Source organism: Macrobrachium nipponense, chromosome 4 (assembly GCF_015104395.2).
Source record: "Macrobrachium nipponense isolate FS-2020 chromosome 4, ASM1510439v2, whole genome shotgun sequence".
NCBI classification, from domain to species: domain Eukaryota; kingdom Metazoa; phylum Arthropoda; class Malacostraca; order Decapoda; family Palaemonidae; genus Macrobrachium; species Macrobrachium nipponense.
Genome location: NC_061100.1, coordinates 138,141,461 through 138,155,786, shown reverse-complemented (window position 1 = coordinate 138,155,786; position 14,326 = coordinate 138,141,461). Strand labels below are relative to the sequence as shown.

At 38.4% G+C, this 14,326-nt stretch overlaps 1 protein-coding gene across 3 annotated transcripts in view; it reads left to right on the top strand.

Annotated features, from left to right (window-relative positions):
• The first annotated feature begins 3,453 nt into the window (after positions 1–3,453).
• The window catches only part of LOC135211223 (neuronal acetylcholine receptor subunit alpha-6-like), a 58,954-nt gene continuing 48,081 nt past the window's right edge, over positions 3,454–14,326 (top strand). For 2 of the 3 annotated variants that reach the window (XM_064244480.1, XM_064244478.1), the window contains exon 1: positions 3,454–3,776. The gene's annotated coding sequence lies outside the window, so the exon portion shown is untranslated. The remainder of the gene's footprint in view (positions 3,777–14,326) is intronic. The other variant, XM_064244479.1, reaches the window with a different exon arrangement.

The window sequence follows — 14,326 nt, the reverse complement described above, 5'->3', positions numbered from 1 at the left end:
GCGCGAAAGAGTCTGTAGGAACATGGATATTATTACTATTTGAAAAAAGGCGCGAAAGAGTCTGTAGGAACATGGATATTATTACTATTTGAAAAAAGGCGCGAAAGAGTCTGTAGGAACATGGATATTACTACTATTTGAAAAAAGGCGCGAAAGAGTCTATAGGAACATGGATATTATTACTATTTCAAAAAAGGCGCGAAAGAGCCTTCAAGAACATGTTTCTGAGCCAGTAATGAGAACACAGGCAAATAACAACCCTGACCTAAGCGCAAAGGGTTGGCGAATTAAAAGGGAGGTGGATAAAGAGCTGACCTAACCCCGAAAGCGAGAGGAACAGCGACTGATAGGATCTGAATCCAGAGCCCAATCCACGATGAGGGTTATGCAAAGGGTGTAGTAAACAAGAGGTTTTACGAAGATGGCGCACTCCTTCTCACACATTGCACCAACAACCGGGTAAGGACGTAATGTGTATGACGAACGAGGCTTGATTCATAGTTGTTCGACGCATCGCTATTGTTTCACCTCTTCTCTCTCTCTCTCTCTCTCTCTCTCTCCGCTGGCCGGGCGAGAGATTTGGAGCCGAGAGAGCTAAGGGTACTATCATGGCCATGGTACTATCCGCCAAATCCAATGACGACATTTCAGTGCTTGAAAAATGAAGGAAATGAAAAGAAAATAAAGTCTGATCAAGACTGCAGTTCCAGCAGGATGAATGCACCGAGGGTTAAAAAGGAAGAACGTACTTGAGAGGAGGAAATGACTAACTACATATGCCAATATCTGATAAGGATAGGTGAGAGGAAGTACAGGAGTTAAAGTTTTTTTTATTTTATTTTATTGTCATTTTATTTATCTCAGCAATAAGGTTACTTGTTATTGTGAAATATTCTACAAAATTAGCGATGTATAGCTTATGCCATTAACTGACATAACTAATGATTTCTTATAATGCGTTTATATCAATATCTCCTTTGCTGAATTTCAAGAATTATGATACTGGAAACTTTTCGGAAGTAACAGTCTGTGCAAATTTAAATAATATGTCAACTACGAATTCCCACAAAAGTTATCATCGGTTCATTCAATTTTGGGAATTTTTACTTAGTTGAATTCGAAATACTGATACCTACTTTTTTAAGTTTTCTGTAAAAGAAAACTATTGAGATGCATGTTTGTCTGTCCATCTGCACTTTTTTGGATCCGCCATCAGATCTTAAAACCCTCCAATCATCAAACATACCAAATGACAGCCCTCTAGCCGTGGTTAAAAGTTTCATGGGCCGCGGCTCATACAGCATTATACACTGTACACTGCACAGAGTATAATGCGCCGAAGAAATCGAATTCCCTGTACAGCGTAAAATAAAACCGATTTCTTGGGCGTATTTTTTACTTGTTTCTTATATTAAATATTCTGATTTCAATTTGGCCGACATTCCTTATTAACATAGTCTTCTTCACTGAAGATGTTAGGCAGGTGGAAGTTAATTATATATAAGTAGGTGAAATTTTAATACAAAAGACAGAAAAAAGTATTTCATGCATTCACAAACTCAAGTAAGCAATTATCTTTATTCCTATGCAAATCCACTACAATAGTTCCGCTTAATCCTCACGTACCATATAATAGTATAAAAGATACCGATTCCTGAGTAATGAAGTCTGGAGCGGTAGACGGGAGCCTGCAATCTTAGCTTTTGGAAAAACGTTTAAATTTTTGTTCCACAGCCGCCTAGTTCGACCTCGGGCGAGGGCAGAACGATCTGGGCCCGTTTTCTGAGAGCCATAGCCCGGGGCAGAACGATCTGGGCCCGTTTTCTGAGAGCCATAGCCCGGGGCAGAACGATCTGGGCCCGTTTTCTGAGAGCCATTTGTACCTCCGTTGATCCAAGACCCACTAAGACAGTAGGTCCTGAGTTGACCTAAACATCTTGGAGTCAGTCGACCGACTGAAATAATTAATGTGTCCTAGCCATGGGTGGTAAGAGAGGAGAAGATACACGATAAAATATCAACGTTAAACCATTCATCAGTTTCTCTCCTCCTCGATAAATGGTGGCTACCTAAACGCAACCATAATGCTTTGTAACTAGCCTCGGTTCCAGCCGACTTCGACAGCTAAGGCGGTAAATGATCCATAAGTTAGCGGGAAGATAAAAGATCATAAACTTCACACCAAGAAGTTTTTCTTAAGATCTCAAAACAAGATTTATAAAACAGAGAAGCGGGGAAAAAATAATGTGCAACTACGGTGATCGTGTCCTTTTCTAGCCTACGTGGCTTATTTTGTCTGTCTCAAAACTGGTTTGAAGACACGGTGTCAAAAGTCTGAGTTTGATTTCGGGGGAAGTGATTCGATGCATATAATCACGTAACAGAAGAAGACAGGGAATTTGGTTATCAGAAATGAAAAATCTCTCACTTGAGATTTTATTCTTATCTTAAAGTAGTTCAAGTTGATTGGGTACATGTTAGTAAGAAAAGAGGCTCAGTTAAAGGAAATAAAGAAAAAAAATCAACTGGAAATTTGCTTAGGAATACTTCGATTTTTATGATCAGGTACAACGGCACCAAAGTTCACGAATGGGAAAAGATAATAATTTGAAAAGTGATCATTTCAGTATATAATCGGATCCACTCTATTTGCCCATGCAATAAAAAACAATGTTTATTTCTAAAAAATAAGACAAATCAAGAACTTCAAAACTGACCTATTATAAAGATGTGATTATAAGGCCATGCCTTGAAAACACAAGATTAATTGAGCTGGAGACAAATCCTTAAATTTTAAGTATAAAAGTGGTTACAAGGAATGATCTGATCTATTTTGATCTTACTTATATTCTTCCAGCAAATCTTGTCAGGGAAAAATACCATTTTTGCGAGAAAGCGTCGTTCAAGGGAAATGTCTCCAAGTAGATCAGAGGCTATGTTATTCAGATGCAGTAAAGATGCAGGTCTTTATAACTCTTACTCTAATCTATGTATATGTTGATGTATGGTGGTACGGCTGATACTGGTGAGAATGGCAAGAAATTAACACTTTAGTGATGAATACCTGTAGAAGACCTGTAGAATGGACTCCTCCCCGCAGGGAAGGGCAACTGCTTCGCCCAAGGAGAGAGAGAGAGAGAGAGAGAGAGAATAGGACCTTCGAAGCGGAAGGATTAAAGGAAAAGAACAAGCAAAGGGAACAGAGAACATGGAATGGGTCCTGTAGTTCAGGGTAGGGGATACGAGGCGAAGGAGGGGAGAGGAGGAGGAGGGGGAGGGGTAGAGGAGGAGGAGGAGGAGGAGGAAGAGGAGGGCAGAGTAGCAGAAGAATAAGGAGAAGAAGAGAAAGGGAGGACAAGAGTGAGGCGGTGGTACCCACTGGTTACAGATGGGACCGAAGGGGGCAGGGGCAGGTTTTGGACGGGTATCTCGATGGGTTTTGTCGTGTGTGTGTGGTGATGGTCAGTGACTTGTTGGGCGTGGGAGGGATAAGGAATCGCTGCTGCCGCTCCTGCTGCTGCTGCTGCTGCCGCTCTTGTTGTGGTGGTGCCCTCGTAAGGAGGCCCGTTAGACAGAAACGCCCTGGGGAGGAGAACTCGAGATAGTATTTGTTGTTTTGTGTGAATGACAACATAAGTAGGACTCGAAGTTGTTGGTCGTTCGTAGATATATACCAGACATATTAAAAAATATATATAAAAAACGCTTGTGAATTGAGTGACTACTTTGACGCAGTGATGTGCTACCCGAAGATGACGTAAGTGGAGTATCAAAAGGTTAGTACGTGTCTCTTAAATAATTCAGCGGTGAAAACATTGCGACTTTAAACAAGAAAAGTATAGCCGAGAGAAAATATCATTAAAACTGGATGCTGGTGCGCTATGCTTCGCTCTTGGAATGTCCTCGAAGCGCTTTTTGTTTTGATTAGGACTGGACAAGAGTAAGAGGCCCTCGAGGGCGATTTCAAGGGCCGATCATGTTCAAAGAAAATGCCGTCTTTTTTTTTCCATCTCATTTCTTCCAATAACGAAGATTCTGTAAAGACAATAATTTTTGTATTGTCTTTTTAGACTTCATTATTATTATTATTATTATTATTATTATTATTATTATTATTATTATTATTACGCAGACATTCATAATTATGGAAAAAATCTATTGGAAACATCAACACGCTCAGTTAATTTCCGCAGTGGAAGAAAATCAGACCAGAGAACTAAAATAGATCAAATTACAGGTGAACATGAATTAATACGTGTTAAGGATTTTGAAAAATGAACACGAATAAATTACAGTCGAAATATAACTTACAAAAACGTTTGGAAAAGAGCTGGAGAATTTAAAAGTAACATAATAACCTTCCTTTAAATTTATGAACATCAACCTCAATAACCCTCCTAACTGTCGTTAATATTAACATAATATTAGCAGGCAGTATACCTTCATAGGTTACGACGTCAGTATTCTTACGAATACCTACGAATTCCTTTGTCTGAACACCTCCAGTAGTATGCTGTTGTTCACTAACATTTATTTAAAATAAATACTGGATACCAATAATATATTTGCAAGTGTTACATCTCTATGCGTTACGTAGTCAGTATCCTTACGAATAACTGCGAATAACGCAGTTGTCTTGATACAGAAATACATAATTAAATACATAACATTTTTCAGCTCACACTGCGTGTTAGACTATAACAACAGGTCGGTCGCCCGCCCGAGCTGTGAATATCACCTGTCTGTGTAGAAATCTATTATTCGGTTTGATTCGGGTATCATTCCGGAGGGAGGGTATCATGCCCATTCGCCCTGCAGGCCTCTCGAGTCCCCTGGAATGCCCTGGGGATCGGGCATGCGAGGGAAGATTGATGAGATGCAGGTAGAAAGTTGGGCCAGAAATGACCGGCATTTGTTGCTGTACCGCAAACCGCTCTGATGATCTGCCCAAGAATGATACCGAGGACCGTCATCGATATTTTACTTTCAATATTCTCATTTTACTTTAGTCGCCTGTCTCTTCATTTTTGCGCGGTTTAGAACGTTCACCTATTAATCTTGTCTTTTTTTTTTTTTTTTAATTTGAGACATCTCTCGAAAGAAAATTGTGGGAACTTGGGAACAAGAAAGTATGGAGAGAAACTCTGATCCAGAATTAGATGTAGGAAGTGGTTCCTTGACTAATATTAATTACGGCGGCTAAGATTACCAGAAAGATAGAAGTGCACTATAAAAAGGCTTTCAGGTTTCCTTTTTGTAATTTCTCTCTCCTTCTCCTCTTCTCCTTCTCTCTCTCTCTCGTCTCTCCCTCTCTCTCTCTCAATTCTCTCTCTATAATATATATATAATATTTATGATATATATATATATATAATACATGATATATATATATTATAGATATATATATATACACACGTATCTATTATTATTATTATCTTTTATATTAGATTATATTATTATTATATCAAATTATACTATTATATATATGTACATTTATATATATATATATATATATATATATATATATATATATATATATATATATAAATCTAATCACAAGTAAAATTATGCGATTATGCGCGTGCGAATTTGTTCAGTGATGCAGAAATTCCATCGAACATTCTCTGGCCTATTATTGAAAATGTGGCAGATGTGGTTAGTTACTATAAACTAAAGACAACTGACTGATAGATCGATTCCTTATAAATTATCAGGCGCCATAACTTAGCGATGTGGTATATTACGGTTTGATGATTTTTCAGATATTGCTCTAAAAAAAATCTTGCTTGTCTAGCCATCAGAGGAGTGTTTAGAATAGACTATTTCTTCTCTCATTTGGAAAAAATTTGATCCTTGACCAAGTAGATACAATGAGATTCAGTTACTTCATTTCCTCACTCCATCAGACGTGGAAGTCTTTTGATTTATTAGAATTTCCTATACTTTTAGTGAGGCTGATACCCTGTTCCACGGAGTAGTACCATAGTACTTAATAAAGAAGAACTGTGCCTTGTCATTTGACGTCACTAAGGGCACAAGACACGTTTACTTTGAATTGCTAAAACAAACAAGGTTTTTTTGACATAATTCCGGCCATTCATTAATGACTGATGTATGAAAACAGATCACTGAAAGATCACAGATGAAGGGAACAGATGTGTAGTTTCCTTTCGCTCAACGTAACACCTGGTAAACTTTTCACGTTAATAATCGTGTTGTCCTTTACATCTGATTCACGTCCCTATTTATATCGCTGTTTGTACCAGGAAGGATAAGAATGCACAGCCTTCGGTAACAGTAACCCAATTTCTCTCTGACACTCGCAAGTGAAAAGATGCATATGACCAAGACCTCGATTTTCCCTTTTCCTCGACAGGTGTTGCTCACAGCTGCTGCCAAGAGAAAATAAAAGGAAAATAGTTAATGAAAATAGTACGGAGCCATCAGCCTCATTAATATAAACATATAGTTACCCGAAAACTTGCTTTAATTTGAACATTTATTTCCAGGCAGTGTTTTGCGATTTCGTTTCAACATTATGCGTTTATTGCAGGTTGGGTCAAAGCAGCTGAACTTTTTAAAAAGGTTACAGTATAGAATCAATCATAATTTAGAACTGATAAGGACAATGCAAGTGACATCAGCGTATGGCTTTTTTCCTGTGTCTGATCAAAAACTCAACTCCACCTGAAATTATCAAACGTAGTTCTGTCTTCTATCTATACACGAACAACTTATTTTCATGCAATTATTGACAAAGTGATTGTTCCAATTGTATCACAATTAAGCGTAGTTATAACTACATGATGCTATATATTGCACCAACAACATATTTCCCAGCTGCAACTTACAGTGATGTTTTCGTATTGTTAACATAATCCGAGCCAGCAGCTGTCAACTGATTGAGTCAAATTCTTCTGAGTCGATGATTAGAAATCGTACCTGCTACAGGTAGACTGACAAAATTCCCATTCGTCACTGTTACGTAGATTCCCATGAGGTACCATCGTATTTCCATCTGCCCTTAACATACGAATTTCCACACGGAGTACAAAGTAAAAGGGAAAAATTCACGTGTGAATTGCAAAGGATTTTCCACATCCGATTACCAGCCAATTTATTTCTAACCTATAGTTCAAAAACAAATTATATTTAAACTCAATCAGTCAACTTTATACTGACTACAGAAGCTGCAGATGACAGGAACAGAATCTCCTACAAGTGACACTGGCCTATGACATGATGGAATTCCGCTAGAAAAGTGTTCTCGAACCTTGAGCAAACACTGGACCTGCAGCTGTGAATAATAATAATAACATACAAGGAACGCTGATATTGAGGACTTATGTTTCAGGTAGGGTAGTAAGCGAAACTTCAAAGGACATACAATTCAAGCAAGGAGAGAGTAAGGTCTGCTAACACCAAAACTTTTGCAAGACTGTAAACAGTGTAGGAATGGCATCTGGAGTTAAGATCAGTACCATCTTTTGAAGGCTAGATAGACAGCAAGGCTAAGTTTATAACGTTCTTTTTTCCTCTCGACTGTTCTCCCTTTTTACTTAGTTTGAAGAATACGGTCATTTAAATTACACCCTCAGTGTCTGTCTGTCTGGTACGTTTTCGTAAAATGACTAGCAAATTAGCAGTCATGGTCATTACACAAATTTCCTGAACATGCGAGAGAAACCACATCCCATATTCAAGAGAGGAAACGGCGCATGCTATGAAATTCAAGACGAAAACAAAGGAATAAACTATATTACGCGATAAAACGTAAACATATGTAGGGTCAGACAACTCGCAAACAAACGCACGCACGCGCAAGGGCTCATATGCGGATGCACAAAACTTGTTTCTTCCCAAGCAGTCATGTGACCCGCACGCTTTTATTAGGGGAAACCAACTACCAAAATATGGTTACCTCTTTCTTATTTACACTTATAGGCGAGTACAAAAAAAATAGGCGGAGATCTCATTTCATATTTAGGGCTTAACATGATGCTGACGAGAAATTCTAAAGTAACAGAATCTGCGGAAGGTTTGCCACACAAGTGGTTCATCCCAGATTTGTCTATCAAAGAAAGAATTCGGTGGCAAATAGTTTCTTGGATATTTCCTAAAGCCATCCTTTCAAGAGAAACGTTTCTTGGCAAACTCATATTTATGTTTATACTTTACGAAAAACACTCATTCTTACACTTGTACAAATTAGCGGTGTCAAAAATTACAAAACTTCTAATACAGTAAGGCATTAAAATATTCATGTGATAACGATAGTTCCCACGACACTCGAAGCCCAAATACACTAAGCTGAGTTAGCGTAACGCTTAAGAAATTCAATAAACACCTGGTAAAAAGTCTGTAGGAACAAAAATTAAATAAATAAAAACATACAGCCCACCGTTCACTTTCTTTCGCCATATTGAGCATTGAAGGGTCACAGAACCGGTGACTGTTGAGGGAGGAATATTCATTTTTTTTTTCTCTCTCTCTCTCTCTCTCTCTCTCTCTCTCTCTCTCTCTCCTGTATATTTGCAAAGCAACTCGTATGAGTTTCTCTCTATGGCCAAGAAGCTTATGGGACTCCGTCGTGTTCAACCCCCCCCCATTCCCTTATCCTTTGAAATGGAAGTACAGGGTCGTTTTGTGGTTCCTTGCGGTCTCATCGTGAACCTCCCTCCTGTCTTCCCCCTCCCCCTCCATCCCTTGGCCTACCCCGCCCCCAACCCCTAACTCTCTCTTTAGACTATTGCATTATGTCGTCCCACTATCTATTGTCTAGTGGACAGTGTAAATGTTTGTTTCATTAAAAAAAAAATTAATTAAAAATTGTTTTCATCTAAACAACAAGAAGACGTTTGCCATCTGAGAGAGAGAGAGAGAGAGAGAGAGAGAGAGAGAAGAGAGAGAGAGAGAGAGAGATAAGCTGTGAAGTTTCGCTTATTAAAGAAAGACGCCATGCAATTTCCTCGACTCGTAAATGTAATTACTTATCCATAAATCCGGGAGATTCATCGCTAAAGTGATTGAGAAATGGACGCCTCATTTTTTTCTGGCGTTGCAATTTCCCATTTTTTAATTCCAGATACCAAGATGAAATTACGAACAGTTAAAAGACGGGAGATGAACTGGGCTGTGATGTAATTACATGAAACATTTATGGCCATATTATTCAGGGTGGACGCTTACTTGTAAATTCGTGACAGAAGATTTAAGGAAACATGACGGTTATTTCAGAGCTCCGTAATTTGTGCCTGTTAATTTGGTGGTTCTTAGCTCACTTACAGCTTATATCAAGTTTAAAAGTGTTGATAATCAACAAGTCTCTCTCTCTCTCTCTCATCACAAACTAATACTTTTCGACCCAGGTCGTATATGATGTTCATCAGTCCTCCTCTCTCCCAGGACATGTATGCATACATTTATCTGCGAACAAATGCGCTTAATCTATTTGCATACGCCATTCTCTCGCATTTGTCTGTCTGGCAGCGAACAACGATGACATCGTTCACGTCTTATCCAACGAGCTTTCGCAACCTCCTGTGTTCTTGTGACGGCGTTTATTGTTCCACTGAAGTTGAACTTATGACGGCTCTTCTTCTTCGTTAAATAGATAATGATTTCGCTCGACAAATAGGCGAGACAACACGACGAACGCTCCTCGACATGACGAAGCCCTTTTCTCTTCAACGAACCGATGACGCTGTGGACCTTTTCTGACCTTGTTGACTTTCGGAAATAATCTCGAGTTTCACGAGAAGAAGAGCAAAATAATATCGAAAAATTAAACTAGTATCAAACAACGAGGAACGTCAGCTGATCCACAATGTATCGTACATAAAAGAGGCAAGAGATCTGGCCTCTAACTTGTGAAAAAATGTACCACGTTACAAAGAAATAGAGGAAGAGAAGAATAAAGTTCAGAGAGACCAGAGGATGAGAAATAGTTTGATAACAGGAGCATAAAAAACTTCCACGTGAAGATGGAAGAAACGTTTTAAGCAAAAGAAATAGAAAGCTTATAAAGAGAAAAAATAAATACAAAATAACTGATAACAGAAAATAGCGATGGAATGTAAGATAGGACAAAGGCCAATTTAGTAGCAAAATTAAACAACTGACTGGACATTGAAAAAAAAAAATTCACACGCCAGCTTAATCATCCTCAACAATAAAGAAAAAGATAATAATTTTTTTTCATTTTATAAAGGCAGAAAATCTACGTACAGCATATTTCTTACTCTTATTGTAGAACTGGAAGATAGATTAATCGCTCTCGGTGACGCTATGAAAATTGGGTACGTACCTTGGAGGACGAACTTGTACGTCAGAGAGTCAAGATTCCGAAAACCTTGGATTCTTTAATACAAGGAACTTCAAATACAATGACAGGATGAGACAACGACCTTTTAGATGGACGCTGCCTTGACCGAATCCCGTCATCATGACAGAGGAAGGGAATGAAGAGAGAAACAGGATATTTTGTGGTTCTTGGGTCGTCCCTTTTGTGTGGGAACAATGCGAATGAACTTATTATTGAGTAGGCTTTGAGTCCCATACATGAATACAAATAAGCCTCTAGAACCGCTTTAGTCATTCGTAGGTTCATTTGCTAGTGGTCTGAGCGAAGCTGTATCTAAGCAGATAACATTTGATGAAGAGGTGCGAGTATGAACAGAAACTAAAAATCCCAAATGAAATATCCGAGGCCATTAAAGCAATATTTGTAATCATTTTTCCCATGCTGAAAAAGAAGTAGAACTTCATTAATAATCCATATACGTTGTTGATTTTTCTAGTCCGGACAGGGGTCAAACAAAAAATGCCAACAAAAAAAAAAAAAAAAAAAAAAAAAGATTTCTTGGGAGAAAGAGAGAGGAAGGGGGGGAGGGGGGGGGGAAGCTTCAGACAGGATGCTCCTTCGACAGCCAGTCATTATAAGGATCCTTCACAGGGGTGATTGCAAGGACAAGACTGAAAACAAGCAGTCTGTCATCATAAAGCCTAGAAGGACCAGTCTTTTCCATCATTAAATTGTCAGCAACAGATATCCCTCAGCACAAATGGATGGTTGGAGGGGAATTTTATTTGCATTTGGGAATCAGACGTCGTTTTTGTCCCTTTATACTGGTTTATGGAAAACTGATTATGTACATCACGAGATGATGGAACCATGGTAGCAAAGATGGAGTATGACGGTAGTCTTATTCAATCGATATATTTGCGTGGTCGAATGCCATTCGGGGAAGGGGGTATTTTCGTAATACCAAGTCCTTGGACTGCGTGGGTGGAGATTCATTAGTTTTATGGAGGGAAGTAGCTGTGGGTAGGCCTATTTTTGTTTTGTTTTCCTCAAGATAAATTACATTGGTCACAATTTTCAGAAATCAAGAAATCAGAGAATGAGAGAGAGAGAGAGAAGAGAGAGAGGATGAGAGAGAGAGAGAGGAGAGAGAGAGAGAATTAATTCATATAAATACAAAAAATGCTTGATTAGTTTACCGTAACAAGCTGGGCAAGTGATGTACAAACATACATACACACACACACACACATATATATATATATATATATATATATATATATATATATATATATATATTATATATATATATATATATATATATATATATATATATATATATATTCATATACAAAAAGACATTAAAAATATTAAGAGAAAAAAAAAGTATTATTTAAAAACTTTTAAAATTAACATTATTTAAAAAGGTTACAGGTAAAAAAGACCCAGTGCTCACCAAACCATTCAGAGGAGAAGGAGAAGAACGATGACCAAAGATTCCGACACCACCGCCTACGACTTCAGTTTATGCGAGATAAAGAGAGAGGCGAAACGGTTAGAGTTTAAAAGAAGGAACAAGGGCGTGGATTCGTACCTGTACACACTAGGACACCACTCTGGGCACTCGGAAATTCATTCAATTCCATTTCATGAAGGGAAGGATTAAAAAGGATTGGGAAATCTTTTCATGGGCATTTAATATTTGTTCATTCGTCGAAGAGGTCTCCATTGACAGTGTGATCTAATGAAGTGACAGAAGGCAAGCATTGTCGGAAAGTGGAAAAATCGAAAGGCTTTTCCGGACGATTGTAAATTTGTGGCAGAAAGGTGATTATTGAAGGAATAACTCTTTGAAATGATATCATAATGGCTCTCTCTCTCTCTCTCTCTCTCTCTCTCTCTCTCTCTCTCTCTCATCTTAACCCCTTCATATTTCGAGCGGGTTCGAATCCTGCTGCGGACGTCACAATCGCTTCATATTCTTCCATTTGGTTCTTAGGCTTTGTGGTGACTAGCGTATTATAAAACTGAAGAAATCCAGAAGTTAAGAGCGCACTGTGGATAATATAATTACATAAGTATCTGGTAAAATGTGACCTGTGGATTCCACAAGCATATTTGAAATGTTTCATCATTTAACCGTGCTTGTAAATCAGTATACTGATATATTTTTTATTATTATATTCTAATAAGAAGGACCTGTTTTTCAAATAATGGATTTCTATATCTATTTATTGCATTTAGAATTGTATGTTAGATTGTAAAATAAACCACGAAAGTGTTATCAACCCAAGGTACGGGGTACAGATTTACTACAAACATTATTAAAACAATAATGAACTACAATGTGATATGTAAGCTGCCAATATTTATAGTTTCTAGAATTTTCCTCGAAATGTGAATCCAAAAATTAACTTGAAATTTGACTACTCAATCTAAGGAGCTGCTTTTGCACACGGTGACTATTATATTCATCTGACGAGAGCAATACCCTAGTGCATCAGATAATGGGCGTTCGCATGCCCAAATCCTGCCATTTAAGCACCTTGTCCCACTTCCATAAGAAGTCCTTATGTAGCCAGATCTCCCACGCTACATGGGTTTATCATTTACGGCGCGTTTGCCATTGTTACCGTAGGCTCGTCTCTTGCTTTTGTTGCAAAAGTTGTTCTGTTCCCTGTAGTGGTTCAGGAACAATACCTCTCATGGTGTTGCAGTTGCTGCGTTTATTGCTGCTGATATAAGTTGAATTCTGTTTTTCTAAAGCCCTTTTGTTTACTGTTATTGCAGTTTTACTGTTAACGTGTATACGTTGTATTTGCTGTCGTTGTCATGACTGATGGTTGGTGTTGAATCAGTGGTTTGCAGCTGATGTGTTTCAACTGGCTTATGAGGCTGCAACTAACGAGAGAGTTAGAAACCAAGAAAAGGAAATAATAAACGTAGCAACAAGCTGGAAGATGTGAAAGAGGCAAACTGGGCCAGTGAATAAGAGCATCGTCTCTGTAAACATTGCAGACATTAGTGATGGATGTTTTAGACCCATACACTCGGTACTAGCAAAGACTCTGGACATTCTGAAAAGGCTTCCCTACCAAATGCTGCATTGATGGCTGTTGGAGTCTGCTGGGAAGATTACCTCACTCATGAAGAAGAAGAAGATGAACGGTGGTCAGAAGATGAAAAGTTGATTGAGGTCCTACAGATTGAGATGGGCTGGAAACATGATGAGAACGAGAGAACAGCCATTAGTTAGGACAGTAACGCGTCAAAAGGACTTAGATCATTAACGGAGAGCACATAGACAAGGTCTTGGCTAAAATGAGAACTTAGGCAGTGCATAAGGCTAAAGAAAATCAAGGTAACTGATGCAAAAATACGTCTGTTGTTGTTTATTGTCGTTAAAACACTTTTAGCTTTGGCTATTACTAGAGTTGCAGTAGTACTGTGATCCAGTACCTCCTTTGCTTACTGCAATTGTTATTATAGGTGCTGCTTTTACTGCCGTTATCGTGTTTTCGGTTATCCTTTCCCTTGTTGAGTGGAAATCGAAATAATGAGTGGAGAAGGAAGTTACATGCAAGTAGTAATGATTTCCTCATGTCTAAAGACAACACCAACCGGCTGGCTTCATCTTCTCCGCTTCCGCTTTTTATCGACGACCCCTCGAGCGAGTCTGATAGGATTTTAATTGCGTTCGTTGTTAGCGCTGTGTAAACTGCCCTAGTCTGTTTGTCTTCTCAGTTCTTTTGCTCATAGTCTTCAGCCGTCAGATATATTTGAGGGGGTTTACTGAATATTCAGTTTCTGCGGGTCCACGTCGTTCAGTGATGCAGTACTCACCCGAGTAATAAGAAAGCCTAAATGAGTAAGGAGTCATCTTGGCCTTTTTTCTGAAATGTACATTGGCACACTAGCTGTAAAATTCCCATGTGACTGTCCAAGTGCTGTCAAATTACGTTTAGCAACAAAATCTTCTTTGTTTTTCATTATTTAGAAATTTAAACTTAAGAATTGCATAAG